This window comes from Macaca mulatta, chromosome 5, assembly GCF_049350105.2.
Source record: "Macaca mulatta isolate MMU2019108-1 chromosome 5, T2T-MMU8v2.0, whole genome shotgun sequence".
NCBI lineage: Eukaryota > Metazoa > Chordata > Mammalia > Primates > Cercopithecidae > Macaca > Macaca mulatta.
Genome location: NC_133410.1, coordinates 161036227 through 161058311, shown reverse-complemented (window position 1 = coordinate 161058311; position 22085 = coordinate 161036227). Strand labels below are relative to the sequence as shown.

Genomic DNA, 22085 nt, shown 5'->3' with positions numbered 1-22085 from the left:
GTCACCCCTCTGTTTCCATGTTTCTGCATTTGCAGATTCAACCAACCATGGTTCAAAAATAGTTGGGAAAAAACATAATAAAATTTACAGTACAGCAATAAAAAATAATGCAAATAAAAAGCAATGAAGTCTTGTTGAATGAATAGATAGGAGATCAAAACAGAAAAACAGATACTATAAAGAAGAAGCAAAAGAGAATTTTAGGGTTGAGATCAGTAAATGGAATGAAATTTTAAAATTTTATTTTATTTTATTTTATTTTATTTTATTTTATTTTATTTTGCTACGGAGTCTTGCTCCGTCGCCCAGGCTGGAGTACAGTGGTACGATCTCGGCTCACTGCAACCTCCGCCTCCTGGGTTCAGGCGATTCTCCTGCCTCAGCCTCCCGGGTAGCTGGGATTACAGACGTGTGCCACCACGCCTGGCTAATTTTTGTATTTTTAGTAGAGTAGAGACGGGGTCTCACCATGTTGGCCAGGCTGGTCTCGAACTCCCGACCTCAGGTGATCTGCCTATGTCAGCCTCCCAAAGTACTTTGATTACAGGCATGAGCCACTGTGCTTGGCCCATGAAATGAAATTAAATAAGCGAAACAGTTGTTTGGAGATGGCAAAAGAATCAGTTAAAGATAGATTAATAAAAGTCATCTATCTGAAGAGAAAGAATGGAGAAAAATAAGCAGAGTTTGAGAGACCTTTGGAGTAATACAGTGCTTGAACATGTATCTAAATGGAGTCTCAAATGGGGAATAAATAATGGCTGAAAACCCCCCCAACTTTGGTGGAAAGTGTCAATTTACGTATCCAGGAAGCTCAGCAAACTTCGAGCAGGATAAACACACACAGAAAACAGATGTAAGCACATAAGTGGTCAAATTGCTCAATGCCAGAGAATTTCTTGAAAGTAGCCAGAAATAACTTACCAGAAACAATGGCGACCTCTAGCCATGAATATGGTATATTGACCTGAAAGGCAAAAAGCTATCAAGTAAGAATTCTGTGTTCAGCTAGAAGTGAAGGTAAAATAAATACATGTTCAGATAAACCAAAACTGGGAATTTTTCACCAGCCAACCACCATTGCAAGCAGTTCTAAAGGAATCAATTTCAAGGGAAATGGCAGCAGATGGCAAGTGCCATCTGCAGGAGGAAATCAACATCAAAACTAGTAAATACATAATTTACTCTAATTTTTATAAACTATATTTTTCCTTATTTTAAAAACAAGTACATATAACTTGAAGCAAAAATTATGATGCTGTATTGTTGGGTTTATAATGGAGTTTGAGAATGTACATATTGTACAATTTTTAATATGTGTTATGACATACAAATTAACGTATTAATAGTCTTCTAACTTATGAACATGGCATATATCATTAAGGTTATTGTTTAATTTTAGTAATGTATAATAGGTTTATAAAAACTTAAAAATGGCCGGGCGCGGTGGCTCATGCCTGTAATTCCAGCACTTTGGGAGGCCGAGGCAGGCGGATCACGAGCTCAGGAGATCAAGACTATCCTGGCGAACACGGTGAAACCCCGTCTCTACTAAAAATACAAAAAAAATTAGCCGGGCGTGGTGGCGGGCGCCTGTAGTCCCAGCTGCTCGGGAGGCTGAGGCAGGAGAATGGCGTGAGCCCGGGAGGCGGAGGTTGCAGTGAGCCAGCCAAGATCGTGCCACTGCACTCCAGCCTGGGCGACAGAGCGAGATTCTGTCTCAAAAAAAACTTAAAAATGTGTTAAAATGCATATAAAATAAAATTTGCCATTTTAGCTGTACAATTTGGTGGCACAGTTACATTCACAGTGTTGTTCATTTATTACTACTTTTTCCAGAACTTTTCTATCATTCCAAACAGAAACTCTGTACCTACAAAGCAGTAATTTCCTATTTCCCTTCCCCTAGTCCCTGGCAGTATCTAATCTACTTTCTGTCTTCATGAATTTGGCTATTCTGTATTTCATATATAGTAGTCCCCCTTATCCACAGTTTTGCTTTCCACAATTTCAGTTATCCATGGTCATCTACGGTCTGAAAATAGGTGGTTATAGTACAATAAGATGTTTTGAGAGACCACATTCATATAACTTTATTACATTATATTTTAATTGTTCTTTTTATTGTTGTTAATCTTTTACTTTGCCCAATTTACAGATTAAACAAATAAGTATATATGTATAGGAAAAGACATAGTATATATAGAGTTTAGTTCTATCTGTGGTTTCAAGCATCCACTGGGGGGGTCTTGAAACATATCCTCTGTGGATAAGTGGGGGACTAGTGTACTTCCTGCCCTGCCCCTTGGTTTGGAATCCCTGCTGTATGAATATAAGGGCAGTCTGCTTGTGATGTGACTCTCCATTGATCACCAGGGTGTATGAATTAATTGCTGTTTATAAAGAGTCTTGGAATGACTGTTGAGTTTGCTCTGTGTATGTATACGTACAACAGTATGGCTACTGTTGTAGCTGATTTGGCTGTGGTACTGTAGTACCTTATTTGCTCCAAAGAGATGGAGTAGTGATAAAATCTGTGTTTACTAGGTGGAAGCTGTGTAAAAATGGGTACTCTGTTTTATTGAATTAGGTTGATTGGAAAAAGTGGAAGTGCTGATGGTTTTGAAAATATGATGATAATGATGTTATCTCTCTGGTTTAAATACTTTGTAGCACTTGTGGTAGATTGAATGCTGGTGTCAGTAGTAAAGTCGTGCTGTAGTTATAGTCTGAACTAGCTGTACTGTTTTGAGTAGTAACTTAGACAGTAGAGAATACCACTTTCCTAGGCAGGGCTCCTCACCTCTCCTAGGGGGCCATTTCACTGCACCTTGGAGTGAATATACAGAGAGGAAGTAGTTAGATCCTAATTTCTATAAGTTATGTCAGTTGGGGAACAATTGTGGTTGTCAACCTGTGTTAGGGCTGTATTGGTCTTGCTTTCAGTTGTGCTATAAAGTGGAAAAAATTGAATTGTTTATTTATCTCTTATTTATGATGAAACTTTCCTGTGGTCCATAGAAGTGGCATAGCAAGCTGAACATACCTGGGTTGGTTCTTCATTACAAGATCCTACCCCCACCTCTCTTTCCTTCCTGCCTAGTTTCTTATATCCATACTGCAAGCTCTTTTTCCCAGTTAGAAGTAAGTTAGTTTAGTCTTAATAGAGCTGATTTACAAAGGAATTTTATGTGTGTCATACTGTTTGATTCTCTGAAAGGTAGATACGGGACTGTGGTAACATGCCAGCATGATGTTAACTGTGCTCTCATTTTTAAATGTGTAAATGGATGTGTGTGAAATGGTGGCTTGTCTGATACAATATTGGCTGCTAAGACATATCTGACCTAGAGCCTATATGTGTTGACTTCTTAATAGTCTCTTTACCATGTCGGATGATGTATATCTAGCTCATTCTTTTTAATTGACTAATATGATACATATCTTCTACCTCTTCAGAGTTAGGAATGTAAAAGCAAGTGAAAAAATATATTAGATGCTCTTAAAAGATGAAAATAGATGTGCTCCGTCACTAGTATAGTTTCTTTTTGACCACTGTGTCAACCTGTTTAGAAAGTATATTTTAGGCCAGGTGCGGTGGCTCACGCCTGTAATCCCAGCACTTTGGCAGGCCGAGGTAGGTGGATCATGAGGTCAGGAGTTCAAGACCAGCCTGGCCAACATGATGAAACCTTATCTCTACTAAAAATACAAAAATTAGCTGGGCGTGGTGGCACGTGCCTGTAATCCCAGCTACTTGGGATTGAGGCGGGAGAATCGCTTGAACCCAGGAGGCAGAGGTTGCAGTGAGCTGAGACAGCACTACTGCACTCCAGCCTGGCAACAGAGCAAGACTCCATCTCAAAAATAAATAAATAAATAAATAAAAAGAAAGTATATCTTAAACATCAAATTAAAAGAATTTCCTGAAGTAGCTTTTTTTTTTTTTTTTTTTTTAGTATTGGTAGGGAAGATACGAGTAGAAGAGAAATGAATTGGAAACTGAGTACCACTACCCTTTTGCTTACGTTCTATCCAGAAATCTTTCTTAAATTCCACAGTGTCAGTGCAACATCTTTTATCTTTTGAGCTGTCTTTGAGGTTCTTTACTTTGTCTCTAGACTGTTTGTTAGGATTCTACTAGAGAAGTTGTTTTCAGGTTTTAATTTCTCTGCTCCATTTTCATCTTCTAATTTTTTAATTAAAAAAATCCCATTTTATTGAATTCTAATTAGTGCATAATTTGTTGAGTTTTGACCTATATGTGTACTCATGAAACCATCACCACAATGTATATATACAATGAATATATACATCACCCTCAAAAGCCTCTTTGTAATCTCTTCCCTCCCCACTTCCCAGGCAACCACTGATTTGCTTTCTGTTACTGTAGGTCAGTTTGTATTTTCTTGAGTGTTATGTAGGTAGAATCATATAATGTGTCTCCTCTTTTGTGTGATTTCTTTCAGCCCTAGTTCAATGTATTTGAGATTTGCCTGTATTGTTGGATGAATAATCAATACTTTGTTTTTGTTTTTGTTTTTTTAACTGGGGAATATTCATTTTTAGTACATATTACAATTTGTTTTTTGCCTGTTTCCATTTAGCTATTATTGCTGAATTGGGTTATTAACAGTTATTTATAATTGACTATTATAAATAAAGTGGTCACAATTGTTTGTGTGTGGCGTTTTATGTGGACTTGTGCTCTTATTTCTCCTGTAAGTGGAATGGCTGAGTCATATAGTAGGTGTATGTTTACCTTTATAAGACACTGCCAAACTTTTCCAAACAGTTTGTATCAGTTTATATTACCACTTGCAGTGTATGAGCATTCCAGTTGCTTCATATTCTCAGAATTCTTGGCATGGTCAGTATTTTAATTTGATTTGTTTTAGTAGCTGTATAATAATGTCTTATTGTGGTATTCATTAATCATTAGGAAAATGCAAATTATGTTGAACATCTTTACCTATGCTTGTTTGCCATTCACATATTTTTTTGTTGAAGTATTTTTTCAAATCTTTTGCTTATTTATTTATTTATTTTGAATAAAACAGAGTCTTGCTCTGTCTCCTAGGCTGGAGTACGGTGGTATGATCATAGCTCATGGCAGCCTTGAACTACTGAGCTCGAGTGATCCCCCTGTCTCAGCCTCCTGAGTAGCTGGGACTACAGATGTGTACTGTAACACTCGGCTACTTTTTTTTTTTTTTTTTTAATATTTTCTTTTAAGAGACAGGGCCTGACTGTTTCCCAGGCCGGTCTCAAACTTCTGGCCTCAAGCCATCCTTCCGCTTCAGCCTCCAAAAGTGCTGGGATTACAGGCTTGAGCCACAGTGCCTGACTACTTAATTTTTTTATTGTATTGTTTGTCTTATTATTGAATTATAAGAGTTCTTTCTATGTGCTAAATACTAGTCCTTTGGATAACTATTTGCAGATTTTTTCAGTTTGTGGCTTGCCTTTTTTTCTTTACCATTGTCTTCTCAAGTTCAAAAGTTTATTTTGATGAATACATGTTTATATTTTTTCTTTTATATTTCATGCTTTTTGTGTTGTATTTTGGTAGGCCAAATAATGACCCCTGAAAGATGTCCACATCCTAATTTCCAAAAGCTGTATATATGTTACCTGACATGGCTAAAGGAACTTTGCATATGTGGTTAAGTTAAGGATTTTGAAATGGGAAGATTATCCAGGTGAGCCCAGTATAATGAGAGAGTCCTTGTAAGAGGGAGGCAAAACCAATCAGGGCAGAAGAGATGAATGACTGCAGCAGAGGTTGGAATGATGTGCTTTGAAGATGAAGGGAAGGGGCCATGAGCTAATAAATTTGTGTTGCTTTACACCAAGTTTATAGTAATTTCTTACAATAGCCAATACAGATTTTACCTATAAGTGGAATGCTGCTGTAACACATATCTAAAAAGGTGAAAGTGGCTTTGAAGTTGGGGTTTTGGCAGAAGCTGGTAGAATTCTGAGGAACATAATAGAGAAAACCTAGATTGTCTTGAATGTACAGATGGTAGAAATACAGATGTTAAAGGCTCTGCTGGTGAGGCCCCAGAAGGAAGTGAGGAGCACAGTAGAGAAAATGTGTACCATCTTAGAGAATACCTAAATCATCATAAAGAGATTTTTGGTGGAAATGTGAATGTTAAAGGTGCTGCTGCTTGTGAAGGCTTTGAAGGAAATGAGGAAGGTATTATTGGAAACTGAAGTGAAGGGGATCCTTGTTTAGATTGTGACAGAAAGCTTACCTGAATTCTGTCCTGCAGTTATGTGGCTAACTCTCCTGTCTTGCCTGGGTATAACAGCGGTCATTTATGGATACATTTGCAGTTCTATTCTGTACTTGTTATAAAGTAGTTTTAATTAAAGTGACAGATTTATATTTTTACAAATTAAATTTAGATTTAAAAAATCAGTATTTAGAACAAATATCTTAGTAGACTATATATACTTATTCTTGAGATATTATCATTATTAAATCTTTTTACAGCTTCCTTTTGAGTAAATGGATATGTAATTTAAACCTTAATTTCTGGATTTCCTGATGATATTTCTTAAAGAATAATTTTTAAAAACATTTTAATTTATAACTAATGGTTATTTAAGGAAACACGTATATTAGTTTTATTTAGACATATGCTTTTTTTAATTACTGATTTGGACAATGGAAGTGCATTGTTTGGTAGAATAATATTAAATGGTAGCTCTTGTTAACGGTTAATATTTATTAGTGGATACAACTTAAAAATATCCATACATTTAGTCTTTATCCTTATCTTCCATATCTCTTTCTTCTGCATTCTAGGTTTTTTTGTTTGTTTTTTGGAAGGAGGATATATAAAAAAGTAATTATTTCTACATTTTTAGCTACTGCCAAGTTGAAAGTCAGTGTTTAAATTTTTTTAAAAACGGCTGTTTAGTGTGGAATTCCTAAATATTATAGTTCCCTCTTCTGTCCTTTCAGAGCTATTGCACCCTGTTAAAATTTTTTTGCATTCAGTTCAACTAGTGTTTGAAAATTTCCAGTAGACTTAAAGTACTTCTCTGGAATTAGAAGAGCTCCTGTGTCTGATGCTATATTGCTAGTATTTCTCTTCAGGTTGGAATTTGGAATAGTCATTATCAAAAGTTATTTGTAGGTAAAATAAAAAAATAACAAAAAGAAAAAGAAAGTTATTTGTAGGATATATTGGAGATTGGGGTACAAGATAAGTGACACAGTGAAGAAACACGGACAATTTCAGAATATGAGACACCTAACATGGTTTCTGCAAGTTAGTGGCATGGGAGAAAAAAAAAAAAAAAAAAAAAAAAAGAAGAACTTAGGGAGTTACTCTCCAGTAAAAGAGATAAAAGAAGCAGTACTATAGTTATATACAAAGGGTCGTTCTTTGGATTCTGTTTAGATCAAATTAACTAGAAAATACATTTTTAAAATAAGATGAGGAATTTGAATATTGACTGGTATTTTACTTAACATCATGGAAGTATACTTAGTTTGAATGTGTATAGTGATTTTGTGAGCATTAAAGGCAGTGGCCAAATTATTTAATGATACATAATGATGTATGTGGATGAGTGAAGTAATGACGCGATGTCTGGAATTTACTTTAAAATACCTTGGAAAAAATGAATAAAAGATAGATAAAGCAATATTGCTAATATTTTAGTACCTGTTAAATATAGGTGATGGTAGATATATAGAGGTTCATTATAGTCTTTTCTCTACTTTTTGAAAACTTTCATTTAAAAATTCAAAAAAATTCTAAAAATATTTTTTCTTTTAGAAACCAACACATGCTGAAAAAATTCAAAATTTTGTTCATTGACCACGTTTTTGCTGCCACCACTCTTTCAGCGTTTAAAAAATGTCCTTAAATCTTTAAAAATTTGATTTACTTTTTCATTAAGAAAATGAAGCATTTCCTGGCCATTTCATCCTTCCTCTTGTATTTTTTCTCCTTACCTGTTGCCACCGTCTATTAGAAAAGTATTTCTTTTTGTTTTTTATGTACCTTCTCCTTGAAATATAAAAGTTCAATGAAGGCAGGAGAGATTTTAGCCTGTTTTTGTATGACTGCATCTTCTTTATCCATACCTGTGAAGCATGTGGTAGGTGCTGAGTAAACATTTGAATGACTGCATGGATGACTGAATAGACTGAATGGACCAGAGTTCTAGAAGACATGGGGTGATGTGGGGTTTGGTTAAGGACAGAACCAAGGAGAACCCCTTTGAAAATTAACTCCGTGGGATTTACAGGGGAAAATGTGGGCTAATGCATAAGAAGATTAAGAAATCATCTTTCCGGTTTGACTGTAAAGCCTTAATATTTCAAGCATTTAACATATTCTCAGCATAGATAATTAAGTATTTTTTTAAATTTTTTTCTGAGACAGAGTCTCACTCTGTTGCCCAGGCTGGACTGCAGTGGCGCGATCTTGGCTCACTGCAACCTCTGCCTCCCAGGTTCAAGTGATTCTCCGGCCTCAGTCTCCCGAGTAGCTGGGATTACAGGCATGTGCCACCACGCCTGTCTGATTTTTTGTTGTTTTAGTGGAGACTGGGGTTTCACCATGTTGGCCATGCTGTTCTCAAACTCCTGACTTCAGGTTATCCACCCGCCTTAGCCTCCCAAAGTAGTGGGATTATAGGTGTGAGCCACTGGCCTGGCCAGTAATTAAGTTTTTATACTGTAATTTCTCTAATTGTCTTTAATGTATTCTTGAAAGTGTTTTTCCTCCTAATTTATTTAATCCTGCAAGACAATCCGTTCTTGAAGTTCTATTTAAAGTTTATGTATTTCTTCTCAGGAAAAAAATTACTTAAAACTAGTGATTTGTACAGGCAAGATGAGTTTTAGAAACTGTTCTTATAATTTCTTTTTATATTAAAAATATATAATGTCACATTTCCGTTTTCCTAACAACTGATATTCTTCCTTTTTCAATGTATGTTTATAAGCTAGATTTTTAAATTTTGCTCCATGAACTACTGTAGTTGTTCTACTACTTAAAAAATAAAGATGTTAGTATTTAACACTGTTATGAGACACAGCTGATAACAATTGTGCTCAACAATGACAGCTAAATATTGGGTTTTATAATGACAGTGAAAATTTAGAAACATTTTATGCTTGCTGTTCTAAAGTGAGTATTTTTCTAATCACTGCTTTAAAATTACTGAAGTCCTTTTAATAACCAACTCTGTATTTTAAGGAGAAAATGTGAGCAAAGATTTTTAGTGATTCTAAATTTGTTTTGTTCTCTTTTAAAAATTATTGAAGACCCCAAAAAACTTTGATTTATGTGGGTTATCTCTCTTAATATTTACCCTATTAGAAAATAAGGCTGAGAAGTTTAAATAGTTTTCATTTATTAAATTTATTTAAAAATAACAGCTAATTACGTGTTTACACAATTAAAGTCTGGCTTACAGGAATACAGTTGGATGCTCATATCTGCTTTTGCATTCAGTTTGTTAGGATATTACATGCTGTATACTCTGACAAAAACTTTACTTTGTGTATACTCAAGAGACAGAGTAAAAAACATAAGTAACATCTTAGTATTATTATAGAAATAATTTTGATCTTATAGACTCCATGTAAGTGTCTCAGGAACTCCCAGGGTTCATATTTTGAAAATTGCTGGAGTCATCTCTGAGACACTATGTGTGACAAATAGTGTTTTTAAATGAAACAATAATTTTTAAAATATAGTGTCAATTGGCTAAGTTTTTATTTGATACTTTTTTTTTCCCCCCAGACAGGGTCTTGCTCTGTCATCCAGGCTGGAGTGCAGTCATGGCTCACTGCAGCCTCCACCTCCTGGGCTCAAGTGATCTTCCCACTTTAGCTTCCCAAGTAGGAAGTAGATGGGACTACAGGCAAGTGCCACCATGCCCCACTAATTTTTGTATGTTTTGTGGGGACAGGGTTCACCATGTTGCCCAGACTGCTCTCATACTCCTGGGCTCAAGCAATCTACTCGCACCTGACTCAGCGTCCTGGGAGATCTGGGAGCCGGATTCTTATTTGATACATTTTTACCTTTAGAGGAACCATAAAAATTAGTTTATGCTTATGCAAATAAATTTGAGCATTGAGGAAGTATGTCTTGTTTAGGATTGTGTTTGTAGATTTCACATCTTTTAGACTACCATTTAAGAGAAGTGATCACCTTGTATCTTAAGGAAATTAAAATTATTTGATAGAAATGGATTGTTAAATATTTTTAAAACAAGTTTTGACGGTTACTTGTAATTAAAGGGGAAAGCAACTTTCAAATGTATTAGTTAATTGAAGAAATACTCAAGATCCTTAATTGTTGTTAGTGAGCAAGTATTAATGTTGTTTCCTCTTTGAAAACATATCTGTACCTAGACAAAGTTAATTATAAACTTTTTCATAAACAATATTATGCTTTTTTTTCTAGTAATTTTTAAACCTTATCTTTGTTGGTTTGCCTTCCAGCTCCATCTATCTGCAACCTAAGAATCAATAATACTCTACATCAAATTAGCTGATGTGGAGGAAAGTGATAAATAATGAATATCTCATATTGCTTATACTCTGTTTAAGTTGTAATTAATATAAGATCCAAGGGATATTGGTGTGGGGGATGAGGAGGAGGGAACATTGCAAGTCAAGCTATTTCACAGGTATTCTATACCTTTGAATCTTTTATTTCATAATTTTCTTTAGGAACAATAGTAATGCAGACTGAATAGCTAGTAAGATAACTTTCATTAATAGCAGTATGGCAAGGATTTTTAATGCTTGTTGGTAATATTAGACACATGATTTATTTATAGGCTTTTGTTAATTAGAAAACTAATACAGATATCAAATTATTATGGACAGGTTATACATTTTTTGGCAACACAAATCCTACCAGGTTTTAATACCTGATACCTTGTTTTTATGTTAGCATGAGGCGTTTTTTCATTACTACTCTTAGCTTCCCTGGCTTACCCATTTGTTAGGAGTACATCAGCAGTACTAGGACATTTTTCCCTAACGTGTCTGACATGCATCTGAAAGTGTGACAGAGCAGGAGTATAGCTAGATTTTAGAAGTTCTTTTTTTCATTTAAGAAACTTAAATTTCAGATTTGATAGTACTTCAGATTTTCTACATAATGTGCTCTTTCGATGAATAGCTGTGTAGCAGTAGCACAGGAAAAGCAGAGTTCTTGGCAATACCCAGCTCAATTGCATCTGCAGATGAGGATTTAAAATTCTATGCAGCAGACAGTACCTCCAGCAGGCGAGTAAAAGGTTACTGCATTATTGTTCTTGTTTGTTTCCATAGCCTTTATCTACCAAAGGATTTTTTAAAAATTGAATGTGAAATGCATGCCTGTTTTTAGATATTCTGGAAATTGATTTAAGTATAACATGAATATCAAAAGGGCAGTGCAAGGTGAAGGCAGAAGCAGTGCTGGATCTTTTTAGCTTTAAACCAGGGAAGAAATTGAGCATGTTGCATACACAAATAAGAAACCTTTCAGTGCCACAGACAATGGGAAGTTTTAAAATACGTACTTTAATTCAAGGTGTCTATTATTTAGTTTTTAGACTATCTTCCCCAAAAAGGGTGCTATTACATTAGCAATCATTGGTCTGTGAATGTTCATTTAAGTTATAGTAATTTGAAGTATGATTATTTGGGAAGACTATAAAGTATTTGTATTAATGTGACCCTCCCTTGTCCTGGAAATTGTAATGTGGATTAATTATGTGGTATAGACAGATATCTTTGTGCATTTTTGGCAAAGGTAAAATGCTTAAATATAAAAGATATTATAGTATAGCTAACATACTTAATATTGTTGCTTATGTTTTCAGGGTGGTTCATGGTTTTTAAAATAATCTTTTAAATGAAATGCAGATAAGTAAGTGGGACAAAATTCAGTATCAAAACAATGAGGTTTTTGATGGCTTTTTACTTGTTGTCAATACCTACCTATATAGCCATATGTCCTTTTTTTCTCATTAAAACTCTTCTAACATTTATGATAGCAGGAGCCACCTTGGATTCTCCAGCTTGTTTATTACATCATTATCTGCACCAATATTTTTGCTATAGATTTTTATTGTTCCATTACTTCTCAAGTCTACATAAAGCATCCAGAGGGAATTTTTACTTGCATGTCTTATTCAGTTACCCTCCTACCCTCTCTCATCAGTCCTCAAAGATTTGTATTAGCTACGTCTACATTTTGTTTATTTAAAAAATACTTAGGCCTATATTTTTGTATTGTAGATTGAACAAGATTGAAAACAGTTCTGTAAATAAATCTACAGTATAAAAGTAAAATTGGTTGATTATTCTTACTGTGAGTATTTGGCAGGCTTCTTGAATTGTAGAGTCATAAAAGGTCAGCAGTTCTGATTGGTAAGTTAAAGAATCCGTCCAGTAATTTGCTCCCTGTTGTTTCTCAAAGCAATGCAGCAGCAGTTCTTTTCCAGATATTGAACGGTTCTTGAACAGTGTGTGTGGAGATGGGGAGGGGTGGAGCTCATTCCTGTTGGTTGTTGAAATAGTGTGCATTTACAGAGGGAACAGGTTGGATAGGCTGAGCTGAAGGAGTAGGCAAACAGATCTAAATTGATGGAAGGCAGAAAGTGGTTAGTATAATTTTGGGGTGTCTTATCTTGAGTTTGCTCCTTTGTTAAGTACTTGGGCTTTAATATAAAACAATTTAAAATATTAAAGCACCTTACCTTCTTTCTAAAGAGTAACTGGGAGACTTCTATTTTTAATATTGAGTTTTTCTTGGTGATGAGTTTGTGGCTGGCATCTTCTGTAGCAAAGCTGTTGTTTTATTCTTTTTTAGCAGTGTTTCTTTCAGCCAAAGAGCTGCAGAATGAGGCAATTTGACAATTTTGAGTATATACGTGACATCACCAGTTCTGATTTTTTAAGTCAAGTTCTCATCCATTGAGCAAGTCAATGTGTGGCTGTGGCTGCAGCATTATTTCTTCTTTAATGAAGAGGTTGAGCCGTTCGACCTGCTGCTCCGATTTGTTCTCTTGTAGCCATACATCAGACCAGTTGCAGAGATTATCCATCGAATGTCCCAGGCAACCAAAGGTAACTACACAGATTTATTTCAGATAAAAATATGCAATGAAAATGGATGCATTATGACTAGGACCAAATGATTAAAAATAAAAGACCAATTAAAGATGTTCTTAGCAGTTTTCTTGACCTTGCAGTAGATATCCAATATCATTTTGTCATCATCAGATTGTGTAGCAATGGAAATGCACTGCAGTAATTGATTTTGTAATAGGATCAGGTGATTTACTAGCTGCACTGACAACCACTTGCTTGCTTGCTCTGAGCTGTGGAGCACTCTAATGGATGTTGTGATTTCAGCCTGGAGTTTATGTGAGACTGCCGGCCACTTAAAGCAGCAGCACTTATTTTAAAGATTAGATTAGTTTTTCTTTCTCATTTTCTTTCTTTCAAGTTTTGTGTGTAGCCTCAGTAATTTGATGGTTGTGTGCCCTCATGAAATTTTAGAGATTATATATTATTTCACTCATCAATTCATAGTTTTTCTGCTCCATATTCCTAGCTCAGCATCAACATATTCTGGTATTGACCATGAGAGTATATCTCTCAAATATGAGAGTTATTGGTGATTATGCTATGTTATCTAAATGAAGTGGAATATTCCTCACATTCGTAAATTTCATTAGCTTCAAACTCTAGCTGTAATTAGAATGATGGTAAGGTTCTTGACCTCTTTGAGTTGTACCACGGTTGTTTTGCATCCTTTTTTGGTCTTTTACTTTCTTAGTGGTTTCATGGGTACAGCACTATTCAGGAAATAGGAGTTGTATTACTTCTAAGGGATACTGATGAGGATATATAAAGCTATTTTAAAGTAGTGTTTAAGGATATAGCAAATTAAAAATCTAATATCCAGTATTATAAATTTCAAAGTGATTATTTTAAAATAATTTTTGTTTTCCTTTTCTATGCCTTTTAAACAAATAATTGGTTCAAATATAGAAGTGTAGGAATATTGCTAACTGTAAAATAGAAACTCAGATGCTGTCAAAGACTTGGTTACTTAAAAGTTTTGCTGATGGTGTTATAGTAGAAAACAAACTCTCTTCCACTCACGTCCTCACCAATACCACTACCTCATGTAAAGTGTTTTATACAGATTCCGCCACATAAAAATACTGAATTCTTTATCATTCCCTATATATGTTCTTGCCATGATAGAGACACCGTTTCTCTCAACCACATCTAAAAACATTTACAAAAATTAAATAACATTAACAATTTACTATAGTAGAAACTGAGCATAAAATTGTCATCACATGTGGTATTCAAATCACCATGTTAAGAGAACTTTCCTTTTTGATATACTCAAATAGTCACCCGTAGTGTTTGAAGCCTTAGTGTTTATAGAAAGTTGAAAATATTATCTGTGCTAGTCTGCACATTTCCTTTAATTCAGATACTTTAAACATTAATTAAGGAAGATTGAATATAATTTAAACACTAGTATTTGTAATCATTTATTATTCAACAGGTAAAAAGTTTATAGACTCTCCCGACTTTCAAGAAAAACCCTTCTGTGAACACTCATGAACATAAGCACATTAATATCATTTAGGATTTGGTCAAGGGTGTGTCTGAATTTCATATATATTGAAAATGTTTAATGATGGGCCACCAGCAAATTAATCATGGATATATTTTACTGGAGTGCCATACATGAAAGCATCTTTTCGTGATGGGTTCAGCAAATAGGTGACGAGGAAGTAAACACCAGAGTGTTGACTACTCTTTATAAAAGTTAGAAAGATAACTATGATACTGTGATTAGACAGTATTTTATGTAAAATAAATGTGCAGTGTGAAGTTCTAGCCTCAGTGGAGCTGCCTTTTCTAAAGAGCCCTGGATCGAGCATTAAAAGAGTTGGACTTAATTTGGCTTTGCCATTAATCTATTTGATAACCTTGATCAAATTACATAAGAACATTTTAAAGTCCCTTAAACATGCTCTTGAAATGTCCATTAAAAAGATTTCAATTTACCCTTACCAGTGGGAAGTATTAGAATACTTGACCTTGAAGTTATAGAAGTTAGGAAGAAGGATGAAATTTCTTAAAGAGTCAAGTTGTAGGTGATCTTAAAACATTTCCTTTAACTTTTAATGCCTTTTTTTGGGGGGGTGGGTGGGTAACATTTCTTTGCTAAGAATACTGTTTTATCTCTTTGATATCCAATATTTCCTAAGTAGGATAGTAATTCTGGAAATTATCCTAGTGGTTAAAAGAATAGACCTGGGATTAAAATCTGGTGCTGCCATTTTTTTCTAGACTTTCTAACAAAGATGATGTCATTAGGGAGTTTATTCAGTACCTAGCATATTTTTTAGTAAACACCTTTTAAGAAGGGCGGCCATTACGTTATTGGTGCTTTCTTCCTATATGGTATATTAGATAAGCTGTGTGCAGTCATCTTTGTTGCCTTGGTAAAATGGTTTGTAGGTTGGTTGATTGAACCCTTACTTTGGACCAAGCGCTGTACTAAACACTTAAAAAGAAAAAAAAAGCGTCTTGCTGTGTCACCCAGGTTGGGGTACAGTGGCACAATCTCGGCTCACTGCAACCTCTGCCTCCTGGGTTCAAGCAGTTATCCCGCCTCAGCCTCCCAAGTAGTTGGGATTACAGGCACCTGACACCACACCTAGCTAATTTTTTGTACGTTTAGTAGAGACGAGGTTCTGTCATTTTGTCCAGGCTGATCTCTAACTCCTGTCCTCAAGTGATCTGCCCTCCTTGGCCTCCCAAGGTGTTGGGATTACAGGCATGAGCCACTGTGCCTGGCCTGTACTAAGCACATCTGTGATAATTATGTCATTTATGAGAAAGACTCTAATGATTATTTTTAAACATGAGAAAACTGAGGCTCAGAGAGATTCTACAACTTTCTAAAAATCACACAACTAGGAAATAGGAGAATCAATGTCAAAACTTTAGGCATCAGCCTGATGCTCAAAGGAAGTGCTCATTGAAGCACTTTGGATTTTGAAATTTCTGATAAGTATAATGCAAATATTTTTTTAAAATCCCAAATCTGAAACATTTCTGGTTCCAAGCATTTCAGATAAGAGATACTCTGTATTTGTACTTTCAGTTAAGCTGTGAGTGTACAGATGAAGCCAAATTTCATCTGAAGATGTTATATAAATGATTACCTAATTTTTTTAGTCTTGAATAAGAAGTGATTTGTTCACCTCTTACTCAGCAATAATTCGTAGGAAGTAATTATTCATATAAAGCGTATTTGTACTGTTTGGAGTAATGTTTTCCAAAGTGTGGTTCAGGACTGGGCATGGTGGCTCACATTGTAATCCCGGCACTTTGGGAGGTAGAGGCAGATGGATCGCTTGAGTCGAGAAGTTTGAGACCAGCCTGGGACACATGGCAAAACCTCATTCTACAAAAAATGCAAGAAAATTGGCCAGATGTGGTGACGTGTGCCTGTAGTCACAGCCATGTGGGAGAATCATCTGAGCCTGGCAGGTCGAGGCTGCAGTGAGCTGAGCTGTGGTTGTGCCACCGCAGTCCAGCCTGGGCAACAGAGTGAGACCCTGTCTCAAACAAAGAAAGTATGGTTCAGGGGATCACTTGTATCTATCACTTTGGATGGTGGTTAGAAGTACCAGTTTACATCAGGGCCCACTGAAAGAATCACCAGAATGGGATCCAGAGATCTTCTTTTTCAGATAAGCTTCTCACATGATTCTTGGTTATACCAAATTGTTACAACCAATTATATTGAGAATGTTTTCCTGTTTTAACTTGTTTCTTTGCCTTGCAGCTTTTCCTTTCTTTTACGAATTTGTTTACAAACCACAGATGATTTGTAAAATTATCCTTCTGACTTATGGTGAAATGTAAATTGGTTATTTTGTGGTACTCATTTTAGGAACATGTTTAGGATTAAAAGTATTCATAAACTTTGACTCAGAAAACCTACTTCTCGGAATTATGCTAAGGAGATAATCAGATTCACAGGAAGACTTAGGCACAAGGATGTTCACACCATTATCGTCTATAATGGTGAAAAACTGGAAACAACTCAATTTCAAACATCAGATAAGTGGTTTGTTTTTTATATCCATTTGTTTGGACTACCATCCAGCCATAAAATGTCATATGGGGAAGATTTTGTAAGACATAGGAAAGTGCTCATGATTTAATGTACAGTGGAGCCTACAGAGACTGGCAGGCCTCCTTGAGCTGCTGTGAGCTCCACCCAGTTCGATCTTCCCAGGGCTTTGTTTACCTACTTAAGCCTCAGCATTGGCGGGCGCCCCTCCCCCAGCCTCGCTGCTGCCTTGCGGTTAGATCGCAGACTGCTGTGCTAGCAATGAGGAAGGCTCTGTGGGCGTGGGACCCTCCCGGCCAGGTGTGGGATATAATCTCCTGCTGTGCCCGTTTGCTTAAAGCGCAGTATTGGGGTGGGAGTTACCCGATTTTCCAGGTGTTGTGTGTCTCAGTTCCCCTGACTAGGAAAAGGGATTCCCTTCCCCCTTGTGCTTCCTCGGTGAGGCGATGCCTCGCCCTGCTTCAGCTCTCGCTGGTCCGGCTGCAACAGCTGACCAGCACCGATTGTCCGGCACTCCCCACTGAGATAAACCCAGTACCTCAGTTGATAATGCAGAAATCACCTGTCTTCTATGTGGCTCACACTGGGAGCTGGAGACTGGAGCTGTTCCTATTCGGCCATCTTGCTCCACCCCCCTATTTATTTATTTAATTATTTGTTTTTTGAGACAGTCTTGCTCTTTTGCTCAGGGTGGAGTGCAGTGGTACGATATTGGCTCGCTGTAACCTCCACCTCTTGGGTTCAAGCAATTCTCTTGCCTCTGCCTTCCGAGTAGCTGGGATTACAGGTGCACGCCACCACACCTGGCTAATTTTTAGTAGAGACTGAGTTTCACCATGTTGGCCAGGCTGGTCTTGAACTCCTGTCCTCAAGTGATCTGCCCGCCTCTGCCTCCCAAAGTGCTGGGATTACAGGCGTGAGCCACTGCACCCAGCTGAAAAATACTTTATTGCTAAGAATTGCCAACAATCACTTGAGCCTTCAGGGAGTCATGATCTTTTTGCTGGTGTAGAGTCTTGCCTCATTGTTGATGGCTGCTGACTGATAGAGTGATGGTTGCTGAGGGTTGGAGTGGGTGTGTCAGTTACTTAAAATAACAATGAAGTTTGCTGCATTGATTGACTCTTCCTGTCATGAACGATTTCTCTGTAGCATGTGATGCTGTTTGATAGCATTTTACCCACAGTAGAACTTCTTTCAAAACTGGAGGTAATCCTTTCAAATCCTGCCACTGGTTTATCAATTAAGCGTATGCAGTATTCTAAATTGTTTGACTTTGTCTTAGGAAACTACTTTCTTTGCTCATTCAGAAGAAACAACACCTTATCCATTCAAGTTTTATTGTGAGATTGCAACAGTTTAGTCATGTTGTCAAACTCCAGTTCTAATTCTAGTTCTCTTGCTATTTCTGCCATACCTGTAGCGACTTCCTCCACTGAAGGTTTTTTTTCCTTTTTTTTTTTTGAGACAGAGTCTCGCTCTGTCTCCCAGGCTGGAGTGCAGTGGTGGGATCTCAGCTCAGTACAACTTCCACCTCCCGGGTTCAAGTGATTCTCCTGCCTCAGCCTCCCAAATAGCCCTCTGCTGAAGTCGTGAACCCCTCAAAGTCATCCATGAGGGCTGGAATCAACTCCTTCCAAACTCCTGTTGATATTGATATTTTGACCTCCTTCTGTGAAACACAAATATTCTTAATGGTATCTGGAGTGCTGTATCCTTCTCAAAACGTTTTCAACTTACTTTACCCAGATCCATCAGAGGATTCGCTATGTGTATATAGCAGCTAATGTATTTCTAAAACAAGACTTGAAAGTAGAAATGACCCTTGATTAATGGGCTGCAATGTGCTAATTAACACAATTAATGGGTATTGTGTTAGCAGGCATGCAAACAACATGAATCTCCATGTACATCTCCATCGGAGCTCTTGGGTGACCAGGTGCATTGTCAGTGAGCAATGAGTAATATTTGAAAGGAATCTTATTCTGAGCAGTAGGTCTCAACAGTGGGCTTAAAGTGTCTAGTAAAGTCTTGAAATAAATGGATGTGCTGCTATCTAGGTGGTGTTACTCCATTTGTAGAGCACAGGGAGATTATATTTAGCCTAATTCTTAAGTGCTCTACAGTTTTTGGCATGGTAAATGAGCACTGTTCTACCTAAAGTCAACAACAGTGTTAGCCCCTAACGAGAGAGTCAGCCTGTCCTTTAGTTTGGAAGCCAGGTATTGACTTCCCCTGTCCAGCTAGAAGAGTCATGGATGGCATCTTCCAATAGGGGGCTGTTTCATCTACATTGAAAATCTGTTGTTTAGTGTAGCCACGTTCATCAGTGATCTTAGTTAGCTAGACCTTCTAGGTACTTGCTGCAGTTTCTCCGTCAGCATTTGCTGCGTTACCTTGTACTTACATGTTATCAAGACAGCTTCTTTTTTTTAAGCCTCTGAACCAACCTTTGCTAGCTTTCAGCTTTTCTTCTGAAGCTTCCTCACCTCTCTCAGCTTCCACAGAATTGAAGTGAGTTAGGGCCTTGCTCTAGATAAAGCTTTGGCCTAAGGAAATCTTATGGCTGATTTGATCTTTTATCCAGACCACTCAAACTTTTTCCATATTAACAATAAGGCTATTTCACTTTCTTATCATTTATGTGTTCACTGGAGTAGCACTTTTAATTTCCTTCAAGAACTTTTCTTTTGCATTTCTAGCTTTTGATTTAAGGTGAGAGGTATGTGACTCTTCCTTTTTGCCTGAATGCTTAGAGGCCATTTTAGGATTATTAATTGGCCTAATTTTAATATTGTTTTATCATAGGGGATAGAGAGGCCTAAGGGGAGGGAGAAAGATGGGGGAATGGCTGGTTGGTGGAGTAGTCAGAATAGACAGCATTTATTGATTAGGTTTGCCATCTTCCATGGGTGCGGTTTGTGGCACCCCAAAACAATTACAGTAGTAACATGAAAGATCACTGATCATTGATCATCATAGTATATACAATAATAATGAAAAAGTTTGAAATACTACAAGAATTACCGAAATGTGACACAGAGACATGAAGTTGCCACATGGCTTTTGAAAAAATCATGCTGATAGACTTGCTCAACACAGGATTGCTACAAACTTGCAATTTTTAAAAAAATATACTATTTGTGAAGTGCAGTAAACTGCAGTGCAGTAAAATGAGGTATGCCTGTAAAACAAACCTGCAGAAAAGAAATCCTCTACTCAGAAGAGCACTGACCAGTAATCAAGCTAATGTAGTGTGAGTTGTAGATATAACCATTTTAATGCAGGCGTCCCTGAGATCTGAAAATTATTTTAAGTGTTTCTCCAGTGTAGAAAGATTGAGAAAGGTTGAAAGTGAAGATCAGTAATGGGACGAACTGGAAATATGCCTACCTGATAATACAAAGCAATGAGAGAAACGTAGTATTACTTCCGTCATATTCGTGCCTGTGATGCATAATGTGAATAAAAAATTAGACAAACCAAAATTAAGGGCCATTATACAAAATGAATGGCTTATAATCTTTCGAAGTTGTTAAAGAAATGAAAGTAAAGAAAGGATCAAGAAAGTATTTCAGATATGAAACTCAAATGGGGTCTGAGGAATAGACAGTTTGATATGTCAATGCGATTTTCCTTAAACATTTATATTGTGATTATGAAGAAGAATGTCCTTTTTATAAGAAATGCATACTTATGTGTTTGGTAGGGGATGGTGCATCATGTTGGAAACCCCTCCCCTCCCCTCCTCTCCCCTCCCCAGACCTCGCCTTTCCCCACCTCTTTTCTTTCTGATGGAGTCTCACTCTGTCACCCAGGCTGGAGTGTGGTTTCCAGCTGTGGTGCGATCTTCGGCTCACTGCAACCTCCACCTCCTGGGCTCAAGTGATTCTCCTGCCTCAGCCTGCCGAGTAGCTGGGATCACGGGCACCTGCCACCATGCCTGGCTAATTTTTTGCGTTTTTAGTAGAGAGGGTTTCACCATGTTGGCCAGCTGGTCTCGAACTCCTGGCCTCAGGCGATCCACCTGCTTTGGCCTCCCAAAGTGCTGGGATTACAGGTGTGAGCCTCCGCACCTGGCCTGGAAACTTATTTTCAATGCCCTAGGGGAAGTATAAGTTCTTAATACTGTACTGTTTGTAGGACTTTTCTGAAAATTAAAAAAGCAGGGGAATGGGGGAGGGATTTGGACATCATTCTGGTTTACATCATTTGTTGCAAACAACCTTTGCCTTGTCTCCACAATTTTGTCACTATACATATCACTAAGTCCTGCTAAGTCTACCTCTTAAGGATGTCTACAATCAGTCCCACTTGTTTAGTACTATTTAAGCAGATGCCATCTGTCTCTTGCTTGAACTATTGGAATAGCACCCCTAGTCATCTGCCTATCTTTTGTCTCCCACCTCTTTCATCTGCTTTCTGTGCTGCTGCCAGAACATGAAATACCAACATCTCATTAGTAGTTTCCAAACCTTTTGTATGCTGAACCCATTGCTCAAATGAAGGCAGAATATTAAACACGTAAAGGAAGAGCTTGTGTGTGTGTGTGTGGGAAAGGAGTTTGGGGGAACAGAGAATTAGGAACCCTCAAGTGACTGCAGAACTTCTGAAAACCACTGTTCTGTAGGATAAAATCTAAACTCTGAAGCTCATTATACAAATCTCTATCTATACACACCAGTTTGTCTGAAATTGTGTATTTCTCAACAATTTTGATCATTTGTATTTCAATATGTCACATGCTCTCATATGTCTGCATCTTTGCAAATGATATTTTCTTCCCTGTAACGTTTTTTTGTCTTACCCTGCTGGCAAGGTAAGTCACCTTCCCTCTCCCTTCTATATATCCTTGTCAAAGAACTACTGAAATTGAATGGCATAGGTCTTGATAAAAGAACCTCTCTTTTCTCTTTA

The 22085-nt window shown here is 36.9% G+C and overlaps 1 protein-coding gene across 8 annotated transcripts in view; it reads left to right on the top strand.

The window, feature by feature from the left end:
- Window positions 1-22085, top strand: part of FBXW7 (F-box and WD repeat domain containing 7) — a 210790-nt gene that overhangs the window by 73538 nt on the left and 115167 nt on the right. Inside the window, exon 1 of one of the 8 annotated variants that reach the window (XM_078001490.1) lies at window positions 12857-13114. The exons of the other annotated variants lie outside the window; for them this stretch is intronic. The gene's annotated coding sequence lies outside the window, so the exon portion shown is untranslated. Of the gene's footprint in view, window positions 1-12856; window positions 13115-22085 lie in introns of those variants that run through there. 8 annotated transcript variants of the gene reach the window in all.